Here is a 13,742-nt window from a genome sequence, read left to right as displayed (position 1 = left end):
ATTTGAGCTGTATACAAGAAATAATTTTGTCCCTTTGTTCTTTTTGTTGATTTCTCTTGATCTTGTTGAGCCAATCGGGCTTTACTTTTGAATTGATTAAAGATCTGCGAAATAGTAATCTATTATAAATTAGAATATAAACTAATGTGAAGAAATACTACAATGCTTAGTATTGAAAACGTACCTCGTCTGATGTTGCCATATTTTATTATTGGTTGTTCTTCAAATAAGTTTTTTGATAGATCTTGCATATTAGTTTGTATATCAAACGTTTCTTTTCTCTTATAATGATGAATATTTTATAAAAGGATTTTCTATTGATTACTATTTTTTTAAAGTTCATGTAAGCATTGGAATGAAGTCAGATGGATTGATTTTATTTAAGATTCTTAAGGTTTTTCGAGTGGTGACTCATGAAAGCATGACATATGTTAGTCCTGGTGCAAATGATTTTTGTATTACTACAAGAGCCTTTCCTTTGAGTGTGCATCCTTGTGACTTGTGTCCAGTAATTGCATACGCTAGTGTGATTGGAAAAGTTACTTTGTGATACCATATTGAGTTTAATACCTTCAGTTTATGTTTTGATCGTCTTAGTGTGATTTTTTCATTTGTTGATAAGATCTTGGCATGAATTTTTAAAATGTTGTTTGTGTTATTATCTATTTCTAGTGATATGACACTTGCAATAGCGCCATTTGTAGCTCCGATTGTGAGATCTATATTTTCTGTGATCATCACTTTCGCTCCTATTGCTATTTGTTGTATGGAGTGGAAGTCTGGATCCACTATCCATTCTTTTAATTCTAAGATTTGATCTGCATTGGATGTCATAGTGACACTTCTAATTTGATGCTCTTTGAATTTCTTATGTAGTATGAGCTCATTATAGTATCGTTTGTCTTTTTGATGGGTGCACAGTATAGTTGTGTCCTTGTCAATGAAATCGTTTGCTTCACTATCACTTATGATTAAATTACCTAGGTAATACTGAATCTCTTCTACTGTTGGTTGTCTTATTCTAATTATGTTTAAGAATTCTATATGTTGGATCTTTCAGGTGACGTATTGATGTGTGAAGGAATGAAAAGGTTGCAGTTGTCCAGAAACCCGAGTTTCCAATATAGCATTTTCTACAGAATTCATTTTCTTGCACCTTGCATTTGCATACTGGAGGCAACTGGGACATATCTCCAAATAAGAGCATCTTTTTATTTTTAAAAGGCTACAAGATTGTTTGCTTGCAAGTTTTGCACACTTGTCTGATTACTGTGTTTAATGTTTGGCATGTCATCATTGACATCTCATCAATTATTATGATTTCTGCATTTTCCAATTCTATGTATTGTTTGTTTGACACTAGTAAGGAGGCACGAAACATATCGTGTCTCTTTGGTAGAGCAAACTGATGATGGATAGTAGTTGCTAATCGACTTAGTCTCATTGCAGCAGCTCTTGTTGTTGCTACTAGAACTATTGATTTTCCTTGTTTTACATAATTATAAGTAATGTACTTGATCATAAATGTCTTTCCTGAACCAGGAGTATCACAATGACATGAAGTCTTGTGGGTGATCCATTTATCTTTTCGTAAATTTCTTATTGTTCAGAAGAAAGAGTTGCATTTTCGAAATCCTTGAACTCGTTCATCATTTGAAGTAATTTTGTGCGTGTTGTGTTATGTATATTGGTATCTTCATGAAGGTCGGTCGGTTGAAGCCATGAAGGAGTTCTGAATAACACATAATGGGCTTTTTTGGAGTATCATGTTTGTTAGTTGGTGGCGATTTTGATCTATTAGCAAGTGCACTTTGCAATATTGATCGATAAGAGATTCGATGTCTTCTTCTGTTTTTATGAGGTCTCGGATATGGCATTCTAAGAAGTAAGATTGAGTATGATTGTTTTCATAAATGAGCTCATTCTCATTTCTAAAATTTACGTTCTTTAGTAGAAGGTTGTAAAAAAATCCTTCAAAATGATGAGCACGGTGGTAATCTGTGAAACGTACGATCCGTGTTGATGGATACACATAATTTTCGAAAGAATCTACGATAGTTATGTTATCTTTGTTTTTTTTCTTTGACTTTTGGACATTGTATTTTTTCAGAATTCATAGAAGGTCAAGTTCTCCATGGAACTTGGACGACCGTAATATGTATCTATAGGATGCATTACAGAAACACAATGTTCACGAAGGTATTTTTGGCGCATAGATGGGGGAGATGAGTCAATGAAATGCATAGATTCGCTTCTTTGAATGGTAAATATTTGTAAGCATGACAATGCTGCCTCTTTCGGAGATGTTGGCTTTGAAAGAATGTATGCAGATATCATTTTTAATTTAATTGGATCTAGATTATCTAGTCCTAGAAGTTTCACATCACTAGGATTCAAGTTCATGTGTCCCATGGGTTTGGTTTTCATAGCATATTTTAGAAGGCAATATGTAGGCCTGTGTTTGTTATTTCGTGAATATTCATATGTGCTTGCCACAAGAGTAATATTCTTGCATCGTATGGAATGACATTACAATGTTCTAGTGATGGACGGAAGTAGATCCATCTTTGTGTGAGAGGATCTATAGTAGGTTTAGTACCTAAATGTATTGGATATGGAAATCCGTATTTGCATTTATGGTTTGTGCTTGAGTCAAATAGATTGCATGTTGGCCTACATGTGTGGATTTGTTTTCTCTTTACCATATAGTTAAGCTTTCTTTGAATTGAATTCTCTGGCCACTTATTAAAATCATTCATGTAAGGGATATGTGCATCTATCTAGTTTGATGCAATATCTATGTCTTGTTCATCTATCCATAGCATCATGTGTGCATGCATAGATCCTCTATTTTGTACCTCATATATTATGATATGATGATTGACTCTACCTAGTAGTCCTTTATCGCACAGAATATATCTTACTAAGAATTATTGCAGTCTAACATGGAAGAGCACTGCGCATTCAACTGGACAATCTCTCCATGTGATGTTTTTATTGAATTGTTTAGCACTGGTTTCTATTTGATCGATTTCACACCATCTTGTGGTTGATACCTCATCAGCAGTAAGTGTAAGGAATATATTGGGAAGGCCCCATGTGTCAACCATTACCATTAGATCTTTTAAGTTTCTACGGTGCCATGAAGGAGATCCAGGAATAGAACTTGGTATCTGAAACTTAAGAATACGTCTAATTATCTCTTGTTCAGATATTCTTGGATCTTGTCATCTTTGTTGGTCAATATCTCTTTGTAATACTATAGTTTGAGTAGAGTTTGCTATTAAAATAGATTGACGTATTTGGTACATCAATAACAAGTATGGTTTGTAAAGAGTGAACACGGAGAACAATGTTGATATTCTCATTTTTAAATATACGTTGAAGAACATCTTGCCGTCGTGAGCACCATATCCAAAAGGATAGAGGAATGGGAATAATGCATACTCTAGTCTTAATTCCTCACATTGTGACAGACCTTCCATAGATGTTATGAGCTGATGCTTAATAATTCTTGTTGAATCACAAAGTACAATTGTCCTGAATTCATGTGATGTTTTTTTTTTGAATTGATGAGTTGTAGGTAGCATGTTGATTTGTTCTAGTACACTTTTCATACACTACAGCTCGTATCCCTATAGTCCATTCATTCATCATGCATGAGAGGAGTATATGCACTAGGGATGCATTGCTAATGACATTTCAAGAAACTTCATTTTGATGTAGTATTTCTACAAACACTGCCCTTGCATCGTCTAAGGCTCCCACACTTGTCATACACATTAATAAGGGCATTTCTCACAGTAATATCTGACTCAACAATAGAGGCTTGAATCATTGGAATTTGTTCTAGGGTTGCTACACTCACAAATGCATCCACATCACAAATGAAGATGATCTTGTATAGTTATTGGCAATGGATGGGAGTTTGTTGTTGTTGCAAGGAATGCCTAAGAAAGTAAGTTTGTTGAGTTACTACAGAATCTTTGTTGGCGATTATAACATATTAGTGGATTATCCAACATCGATCTCCTTTTAGTATACCTATTGCTAAAGATATAATACCTTTAGAAATGTTTAGGGATATATCGATTATAGAAAGCATTTGCATTTTAAATACGTCCGCACCTAATATATTCTGTAAATAGTCTGGATCATAGGGAACCGAGTACAACTTTCTAAATGGACTATGTATGCATGCTTTACAAGCCATTTTTTATCTATGTCCTAGGCCATTTTCTACATGCAAACTTATGAACGTATTGGATAAGTCATATGGTGTTATACTTGATTCTAGTAGTGATATTACTGATTTTAACTTTGTAAAAGAACCTGTGTTAAATTCTATTCTACCACAATATACACAATATTGCATCTTCAAAATATATTGAGAAGTGATTTGGTTCCATTCTTTTAGAAATTTATTAATGAATAGCCATGAGGAGAAACTCGATTGTAATCGTCTTTTCTTGTTTTCTATGGTAATGTAGGAAGCACGTTCTCTCCTTTCAATAAGAGACGTTTTCATATTTGTAAAGTAAATTATATGTTGAAGTAGAAGCACCTACTTTATTTTCCCGTTGTGGATGAGAGCATTAAAAATGACTTGAAATTCACCAATTCAAATAATCTGCAAACAAAATATCAAGGTTGTTAACACTTTATTATTTTCACTCAAAATTTATAACGTCTGTAGTTTATGTTGATACCAATTTGAATAAAGCATATAGGAATTTGAATGTAGCATATAGCATTTCAAATATAGAACATGGTAAATAGATCTTTGTTTTTACACATAGGAGTTTGTGTTTAGCATATATTTTTTTGCATATATTTGGGATATAGCAGTTTTCATTTATCACTTTGTATATATTTGTGGTAGCAATTTGAATTTGAGATATAGCACTCTAAATTTTGTACATATCATTTTGCATTTAGAATTAGCACTTAGCATTGATCAACTAGCATTTTTGCATTTAGCAAATAGCACTTTGTATCCAACACATAAACAAATAAACTTAACCACACATTCATGTGGGGGGAGAGTTGGCACATTTCCTCTCCAAAAATTATAAGACCAAGGAACGTGCCCTTCCTTGGGTTCAAATGATTTTGCATTTTGCACATAACATTTTGCATATAGTATGTAGCAATTTGAGTTTGGTATATAGAACATAGCACTTTGCATTTTGCACATGGTACCTTGTTTTTAGAAATGTATGATTTTGTATTTTGTACATAGTATTTTGCATTTTTGAGAATTTAATGGATCAATTTTGTAGTACAAAAAACTTTGAGGTTGTTGGCAATCGCCCATGCGTAGCAGCTCAAACTATAAGCATCAATAGCATGGCCATCGAAGCAATAAGGACGAGCTACAAGAATGTCAAGCTAATGCCAATCGAAAACTCTGAATCATCGAGCTACCTCTACAAGGTTTTCAAGAGCAAGTACCTTTAGGAGCAACTTGGCGCACAAGAGTTCTTGACTACTTAAAGCTACATCAGCTTGAAGAGATCAAGAACACATAATGCATAGATTGGAGCTCTCCCACTGTGCAGACTGAAACCGATGGAGGACTAGTGCTAGCGAAGGAAGGTGAGCTGGCCAAAAGGTGCAGACAAGACTAGCTCTTGAATGTTCTTTCACCGGATCTCTTCACCCAAGAAAGTGATAGTGATTCTAACTCAAAGGACAGGGAACTTGAGCCAAAGATTTACAGCGGACATACAAATATGAATAATCATACTAATCATCATGCTGCCTCTTGAATACTCTGAATCTTTACACTGCCTTTCGAATACTCTGAACCATCATGTAGCTTCTAGAATCGTGTGCATCTATGCATAGATTGGAGCTCTCCCACTATGCAGCCTAAAACCGATGGAGGACTGGTGCTAGCGGAGGAAGGTGAGTTGGCCAAAAGGTGCGGACAAGACTAACTCCTAAATGTTCTATCATTGGATCTCTTCACCCAAGAAAGTGATAGTGATTCTAACTCAAAGGACGGGGAACTTGAGCCAAGCATTTGCAGCAGACATACAAATATGAACAATCGTAGTAATCATTACACTGCCTCTTGAATACTCTGAATCTTCACACTACCTTTCGAATACTCTGAACCATCATGCAGCTTCTAGAATCGTGTGCATCTCATTACAGGCTGAAGCCAAGAAAACGATCCTATGAACTATTACTACATCTACAAGTGAAGCCAATAAAAGAACTACTCTAGAACTTCTGCTATTGCTCAACTATATGGTGTACGAAAAGAAATGCCATTAATTACTTACACATAAAACACTTTGGCTCTATGGAAAACAGTTAAAGGGTTGACACACGGGCAGTCACATGGGCTAGACTGGGCCATTTATAGGCACACAAATGGTGGGCAGTGGCCAGTCTATAGCATCATTTCATAGGTCAATGGGAGTAAAAGGATCTGCCAGACTAGTTGAGAAAAGTAAGTGCTCGTTGGCAGCATTACATTGATAAGGTACTTAGATTAGATGATAGTGGACTCAAGTTATGTAAAACTTGGCACTAAAGATCGTATCCATATACTCCATTCACTCAAGATATGTAAAACTTGATACTAAAGCTCATATCCCTATAGTCCATTCACTCATCATGCATGAGAGGAGCATATACACTAGGGATGCACTGATAATGGCATTTTAAGAACCCACGTTTTGATGTAGTATTTCTACAAATACTGCCCTTACATCGTCTAAGCTATCACACTTTTCATACACTAGAGCTCGTATCCCTATAGTCCATAGTCCATTCATTCATCATGCATGAGAGGAGTATATGCACTAGGGATGCATTGATTCAAGAAACCTCATTTTGATGTAGTATTTCTACAAACACTGCCCTTGCATCGTCTAAGGCTCCCACACTTGTTATACACATGTAAGGGCATTTCTCACAGTAATATCTGACTCAACAATAGAGGCTTGAATCATTGGAATTTGTTCTAGGGTTGCTACACTCACAGATGCATCCATATCACAAATGAAGATGATATTGTATAGCTATTGGCAATGGATGGGAGTTTGTTGTTGTTGCAAGGAATGCCCAAGAAAGTGCTAAATCTAAAGGACTAATTGGTCCAAGTTTTGGAGCATGTTGAACTCCCTACTTGTCCCACAAAAATTGTAAAAATACTCCATCTGATCTCTAACGCAATAATAATTTGGAGGAGGTCAAGGCTTGCTCTTGCATGGGCTAAGAGTCCCCTTGTCCATAATTACTATTCGGGATGAGCATCTTTGCAAAGAAGCAACCAAATGTTTGGTACACTGAGGTGAGCTTAAATTTTCAAGGTGGAATAAATGATAGGGAAAGGGATTTTACCTCTTGTCTATGGCTGCTAGGCTCCGCCTTTGGACACTACGACCATGCAACAAGAATCCAACTAGGTTTATCCTCATTGTCATATCGGCAAATTCTATTCTCTGTGTGTTCCTCTTTATTTCTTTCTTTGGAGGAAGGAGTAGTTGGCTTCTTCAGAGGAAGAAATTCCTCAAGATCAGCCCTATCGCTTGTGCTCTGTAACTCAAATGATTGTTTAAGTTGCAACTCACTTGAACTTGAGGCCTCCTCTGGGATGATGGCCACATTCATCCAACTACTATTTGGACAACACATCAATAGCTGAGATAGAGGAGAAACAAAGATAGAGACAAACAACTACTCTTTGGACACCTCAATAGTTGAGATAGAGGAGAGACAAAGACACAGATAGAGACAAAGACAGTACCGGTGTATGCGTCCCCTCCAAATCCAAAGTTTATGTGAGTAACTTCGATTTCTCCCTCACCAATAGTGACAGTTGCAACTCATTTGAACTTGAGGCCTCCTTTGGGATGATGGCCACATTCTGCTCTTTGGACAATACCTGTATAGCTGAGATAGAGGAGAAATGAAGACAGAGACAGAGACTTGCTCTTTGGTCTAGCTCTTGTTGCCTCTCTGCCTGGGCGAGCTCTGTGTGTCGCAGTGCCTCCTCATTCTTGCGTTTCTCAAGCATCACTAAGAGCAATTTTTCAAAGTCTGTGGTACCTCTTTCTTCTAGCAGCTTTTTTGCTTCTTTAAACTCCAGACGTTGTTTTGTCTGGTCGAGCTATCTTCTGCTTTCTTCTAGCTGGAGCTTGGGATGCATGTTCTTTGAGTTGTTGTAGGAGGATCCAATTCTATTCGGAAGGATTCGCCATCATATCTTGAGCACTTGGTGGAAGCGTATCTTTTTGGTAGTCTTTCTCCTCTTCATAGTCTTCAAAGTTCCTATCTTTTCCCGACCCTTCCATGGCACTTCATTGCGTGTCCTTTCCGGATCTCAACACAACCATACACTCGCGATAGTCAATTGGGATACAGACTGACGCTCTGATACTAATGTAACATGCTACAGTAATGTGATCGTGTAATCACATCAAGACCTTCTTTAAACCTTTAGGTAGGAATTAGTGTTATGCACTCTATATAAAGATGGCCCCCATGCCCTCATTTCCCATCCAGCTCCCCAGCCTTCGACACTCCAAAACAGCTCCCCTCCAGCCTCTTGTGTGTAGCCCTGAACACCCCCAGAGTTGGCCCTAATCAGCCTCAGCCTTTGGCCTTCAGTTCAGCCTGTTCAGAAGGTGTATACGCAGCACCACACTTGAGGATTCGGACCAGCAAACGGAGTAAGGTTAGGGTACTGTTTCAGCAGCTCTTTACAGCTTTCTTTACAGTTTTGCACAGTTCACTTCTCAGCTCTATATTTCAGTCATCTCTCATCTCTCTTTAGAATCTATTACTCCTAGCTTTCCCTCTCTCACTCTCGCAGTAACCCTGCATCCCGTTGGACAGCATAAGCCTCTTCCTTGCCTTGCAAAAGAGCCCTACATTGTCAATGTGGACAGCATCAAGGTCTCGGTTTTGGTCGGCATTGCCTCTCAAGTCTTTGGGTCTGCAATACGTGTGCACAGTGTACTCTTCAAAAGCACACTTCCATGCTCTCTCGAAGAGTGTTATCTGTATTCTCTCAGTTCTCCAAGTATAAAGCAAATTCTCCCCTGATTGGGGGACAGGGCCCTCAGTGGGTACAGGGACCCAATCGGTTGTACTCCATTCTCTCTCTACCCTTATCTCCTTTCTCTCTCTATGCTCTGCACTGCAACCAATGGTGAGGTACTATTCTTAGACTGATCCTAGACCTTCCTGTTGCTCTCATCTGCACCCACATTATGAGGTACTGTAGACGCTGATCCGAGCCTCGCTGTTGCTCCAGTGTGTATCCAATACTAAGGCACATGAATACCTTTGCAAGGTCCCTAATGGGCCCTCTTATATCGGGCTGTTTACCCTCTAAACTCACCAAGAGCAGAGCCATAGAGTGGACCGAACCAATCCATGACACTCGACTAGTAGCAGCTTTTCATGCTCCAAAACAGCTGTATAGTAGGGCTGCCCACTTCTAAGAGTACCCAAGATAAGGGATGACTATAATCCTGCAACATGGATGTTGGAGGTGACCTCAAATTCTATAGAGACCCACCTGCAGATAGATTCTGCACAGCAGTATACCAAAAGTCTGATCTCTTCGTGTATGAACTATTTCAAATACTTTCCAGAGCACTATCTACAATTGTAGCCAATAAAAGAACTACTCTGGAACTTCTGTGTTGCTCGTCTATATGGTGTACGAAAAGAAACGCCATTAATTACTTACACATAAAACACTTTGGCTCTATGGAAAACAGTTAAAGGGTTGACACACGGGCAGTCACATGGGCTAGAATGGGCCATTTACAGGCACACAAATGGTGGGCAGTGCCCAGTCTATAGCACTATTTCATAGGTCAATGGGAGTAAAAAGGGCTGCCAGACTAGTTGAAAAAAGTTAAGCGCTCGTTGGCAGCATTACATTGATAAGGTACTTAGATTAGATGATAGTGGACCCAAGTTATGGAAAACTTGGCACTAAAGATCGTATCCATATACTCCATTCACTCAAGATATGTAAAATTGACACTAAAGCTCGTATCCCTATAGTCCATTCACTCATCATGCATGAGAGGGGTATATACACTAGGGATGCATTGATAATGGCATTTCAAGAACCCACGTTTTGATGTAGTATTTCTACAAACACTGCCCTTACATCATCTAAGGCTATCACACTTTCATACACTACAGCCCGTATCCCTATAGTCCATTCATTCATCATGCATGAGAGGAGTATATGCACTAGGGATGCATTGATAATGGCATTTCAAGAAACCTCATTTTGATGTAGTATTTCTACAAACACTGCCCTTGCATCGTCTAAGGCTCCCACACTTGTCATACACATTAATAAGGGCATTTCTCACAGTAATATCTGACTCAACAATAGAGGCTTGAATCATTGGAATTTGATCTAGGGTTGCTACACTCACAAATGCATCCACATCACAAATGAAGATGATCATGTATAGCTATTGGCAATGGATGGGAGTTTGTTGTTATTGCAAGGAATGCCCAAGAAAGTGCTAAATCTAAAGGATTAATTGGTACAAGTTTTGGAGCATGTTGAACTTCCTAGTTGTCCCACAAAAATTGTAAAAATACTCCATCTGATCTCTAACGAAATAATAAATTGGAGGAGGTCAAGGCTTGCTCTTGCATGGGCTGAGAGTCCCCCTGTCCATAATTACTATTCGGGATGAGCATCTTTGCAAAGAAGCAACCAAATGTTTGGTACACTGAGGTGAGCTTAAATTTTCAAGGTGGAATAAATGATAGGGAAAGGGATTTTACCTCTTGTCTATGGTTGCTAGGCTCCGCCTTTGGACACTACGACCATGCAACAAGCATCCAACTAGGTTTATCCTCATTGTCATATTGGCAAATTCTATTGTCTGTGTGTTCCTCTTCATTGCTTTCTTTGAAGGGAGTAGTTGGCTTCTTCAGAGGAAGAAATTCCTCAAGATCAGCCCTATCGCTTGTGCTCTGTAACTCAAATGATTGTTTAAGTTGCAACTCACTTGAACTTGAGGCCTCCTCTAGGAGTATGGCCACATTCATCCAACTACTATTTGGACAACACATCAATAGCTGAGATAGAGGAGAAACAAAGATAGAGACAAACAACTGCTCATTGGACACCTCAATAGTTGAGATAGAGGAGAGACAAAGACACAGATAGAGACAAAGATAGTAGCGATGTCTCCATCCCCTCCAAATCCAAAGTTTATGTGAGTAACTTCAATTTCTCCCTCACCAATACTGACAGTTCCAACTCACTTGAACTTGAGGCCTCCTTTGGGATAATGGCCACATTCTACTCTTTGGATAATACATGTATAGCTGAGATAGAGGAGAAATGAAGACAGAGACAGAGACCTGCTCTTTGGACACCTCAATAGTTGAGATAAACCATAGGGACTCGCTTCATCACCAAGCCCTACTTGCAGGTGAAGATTAAACTAGCCACACGAATCACACAATGCTTCAGATTCTAGTCCAGATGTTCACAAAAAGTATACTGGCATAGATGCAAAGATCTAGAGAGACATATAGCCAAATAGACAGAAGCTCCAAAATTAACTACATGAAGTAAAAGTTAACGTGTACCATGTGAATAGCCAAAAATCAAAGGGGCAGATCTATTCTATCTGATGCTCAATCTCCAAGTTCTGCCACATGCCCTTTGTAGGCTCTTCTTGGCTGCTGGGAAACCTATTGGATTGCATGCTTGCTACCCCATAGTGGGGCAGTTTAAAAATCGAAATGGAGGTTGCTTGCTGTAGCCCCCTTGCTGCTCTGCACTATAACCAATGGTGAGGTACTATTCTTGGACTAATCCTAGACCTTCCTGTTGCTCCCGTCTGCACCCACAGTATGAGGTATTATAGACCTTGATCCGGGCCTCATTACTGCTCCAGTGTGTATCCAATACTGAGGCACATGAATACCTTTGCAAGGTCCCTAATGGGCCCTCTTATATCGGGTTGTTTGCCCTCTAAACTCACTGACAGCAGAGCCATAGAGTGGACTGACCCAATCCATGACACCCGACTAGTAGCAACTTTTAATGCTCCAAAACAGCTGTATAGCAGGGCTGCCCACTTCCAGGAGTACCCAAGAAGGGATGACTATAATCCTGCAACATGGATGTTGGAGGTGACCTCAAATTCTATAGAGACCCACCTGCATATAGATTTTGCACAGTAGTATACCAAAAGTCTAATCTCTTCATGTATGAACTATTTCGAATCCTTTCCAGAGCACTAGCAGCATCTACCCATGAATTCAATGCAAAAAGCGATGCACATAGTGTCTCTTTAAGCCATTCATTTATGAGGCTACTAGGTGTGAGATCAGAGAGTCATCAAGTTGGGTTTCAGATCAAAGAGTCATTTGCAACTCGAAGCATCTTCCTTGTTTCATGGCATGACTCTAATTATTTATTTTTTCTTTCAATCTCGAGCATTTTCTAAACGACAGAAGCTTAGAAATGACAGTTGAAAGGGCAATGCACTGCTTAAAAGAGTTTCCATGTAAACATCGAAGCTTTTAACAAAAGCTTTTATGTGAATCCACATGTTAGCGTACATGTTTAATAAGTGCACTCTCCGGTAGTTTAAGGACTAAGTCCACAACGTAACTTGCGTGCTTTAGATCAGTATGGACAGTTTAAAGTCTTAAGTCGAAAGAATTGAAATGATGTAACAAGCACACAAAGGATGGGTACAAACTTTGCAAGATCCCTTGAAAATCTACTATTTGCGAAAGAGGATGAGTTCAGAAGTCGTGACCAACATTTTGTCCTTTTTCAGAAGGTGGTAGACCACATTGAATCTGCAGTTCCTTGAACCTTTCTACATTGAAGTGCCGTTTTTTTCATAAGCTTCCTTTGCTTGGAAGAAACAAGTATACACATCAAATCGTGAAAAGATGGATTTCTAGAGGTAAGAATGAAATACAAAAAACCAGCTATGAGGTCAACAGACGATACAAAGAACGCAATGGGTTCCATCAAATCCCATGATAACTCCCAGAAAGTGAGGCGAAAGAAAAGTAAGGTCTGCAATATGATGACCGCCAGAGCTGTCCAGAACATTTTGCGCGCTTTCCTTAGTGTGATTCTGTCAATCTCTTCTTTCTCCTTCTGCACACCGCTCACAGTCCTCACCTAATTTTAAGGTCATCCTCGCAGTTTCTAGTAATCATATAGTTTCAACGTGAAAACAAATGGAAGATGAATACATAGGGCTACCAAGACTTACCAGGCAAAGATGATTGAGAGAACAGCACCAAGCACAATAGCAGGCGATGGCGATAGAGAAAACAACACTAGGAGCAGCCACTGTTGCTATGGTGATGGTGAAACAGGAACAATAGCAAGCTTTGATGATCGCAATGACATGAAATTTCAAAAGAAGGAAATCTAGTAGGTGGACGACAAAACAGAGCAAGAAGGTGACTAAACAGAGCAAGAAGGCAGAGCAAGAAGGCAGTTGGACGAGACAATGGGAAGCAACATTTGATTTGGAGGAAGTTTCTTGAATCAATAAAAAATGAAAATGAAAATTTAAACCTGAACCTGACACATGGCTTCTCTAGAGGGCAGATTTCCTTTTTATGTCACAATGCTACCTGCCTAATGACAAGGATTGCAAGGTGTTAGAGCTAAAGGCCCATGTGCCCATAACCCCGTGTTGTAGTGTTCATATATAATAGAGGATAAGGAACTAGATCCGGGTAGGTAG

The sequence above is a fragment of the Dipteris shenzhenensis genome, chromosome 22 (genome assembly GCF_047967505.1).
Source record: "Dipteris shenzhenensis isolate YYH24624 ecotype China chromosome 22, Dip_SZ_1.0, whole genome shotgun sequence".
In the NCBI taxonomy this organism is placed as follows: Eukaryota; Viridiplantae; Streptophyta; class Polypodiopsida; order Gleicheniales; family Dipteridaceae; genus Dipteris; species Dipteris shenzhenensis.
Note: the sequence above shows the minus strand (reverse complement) of the source record.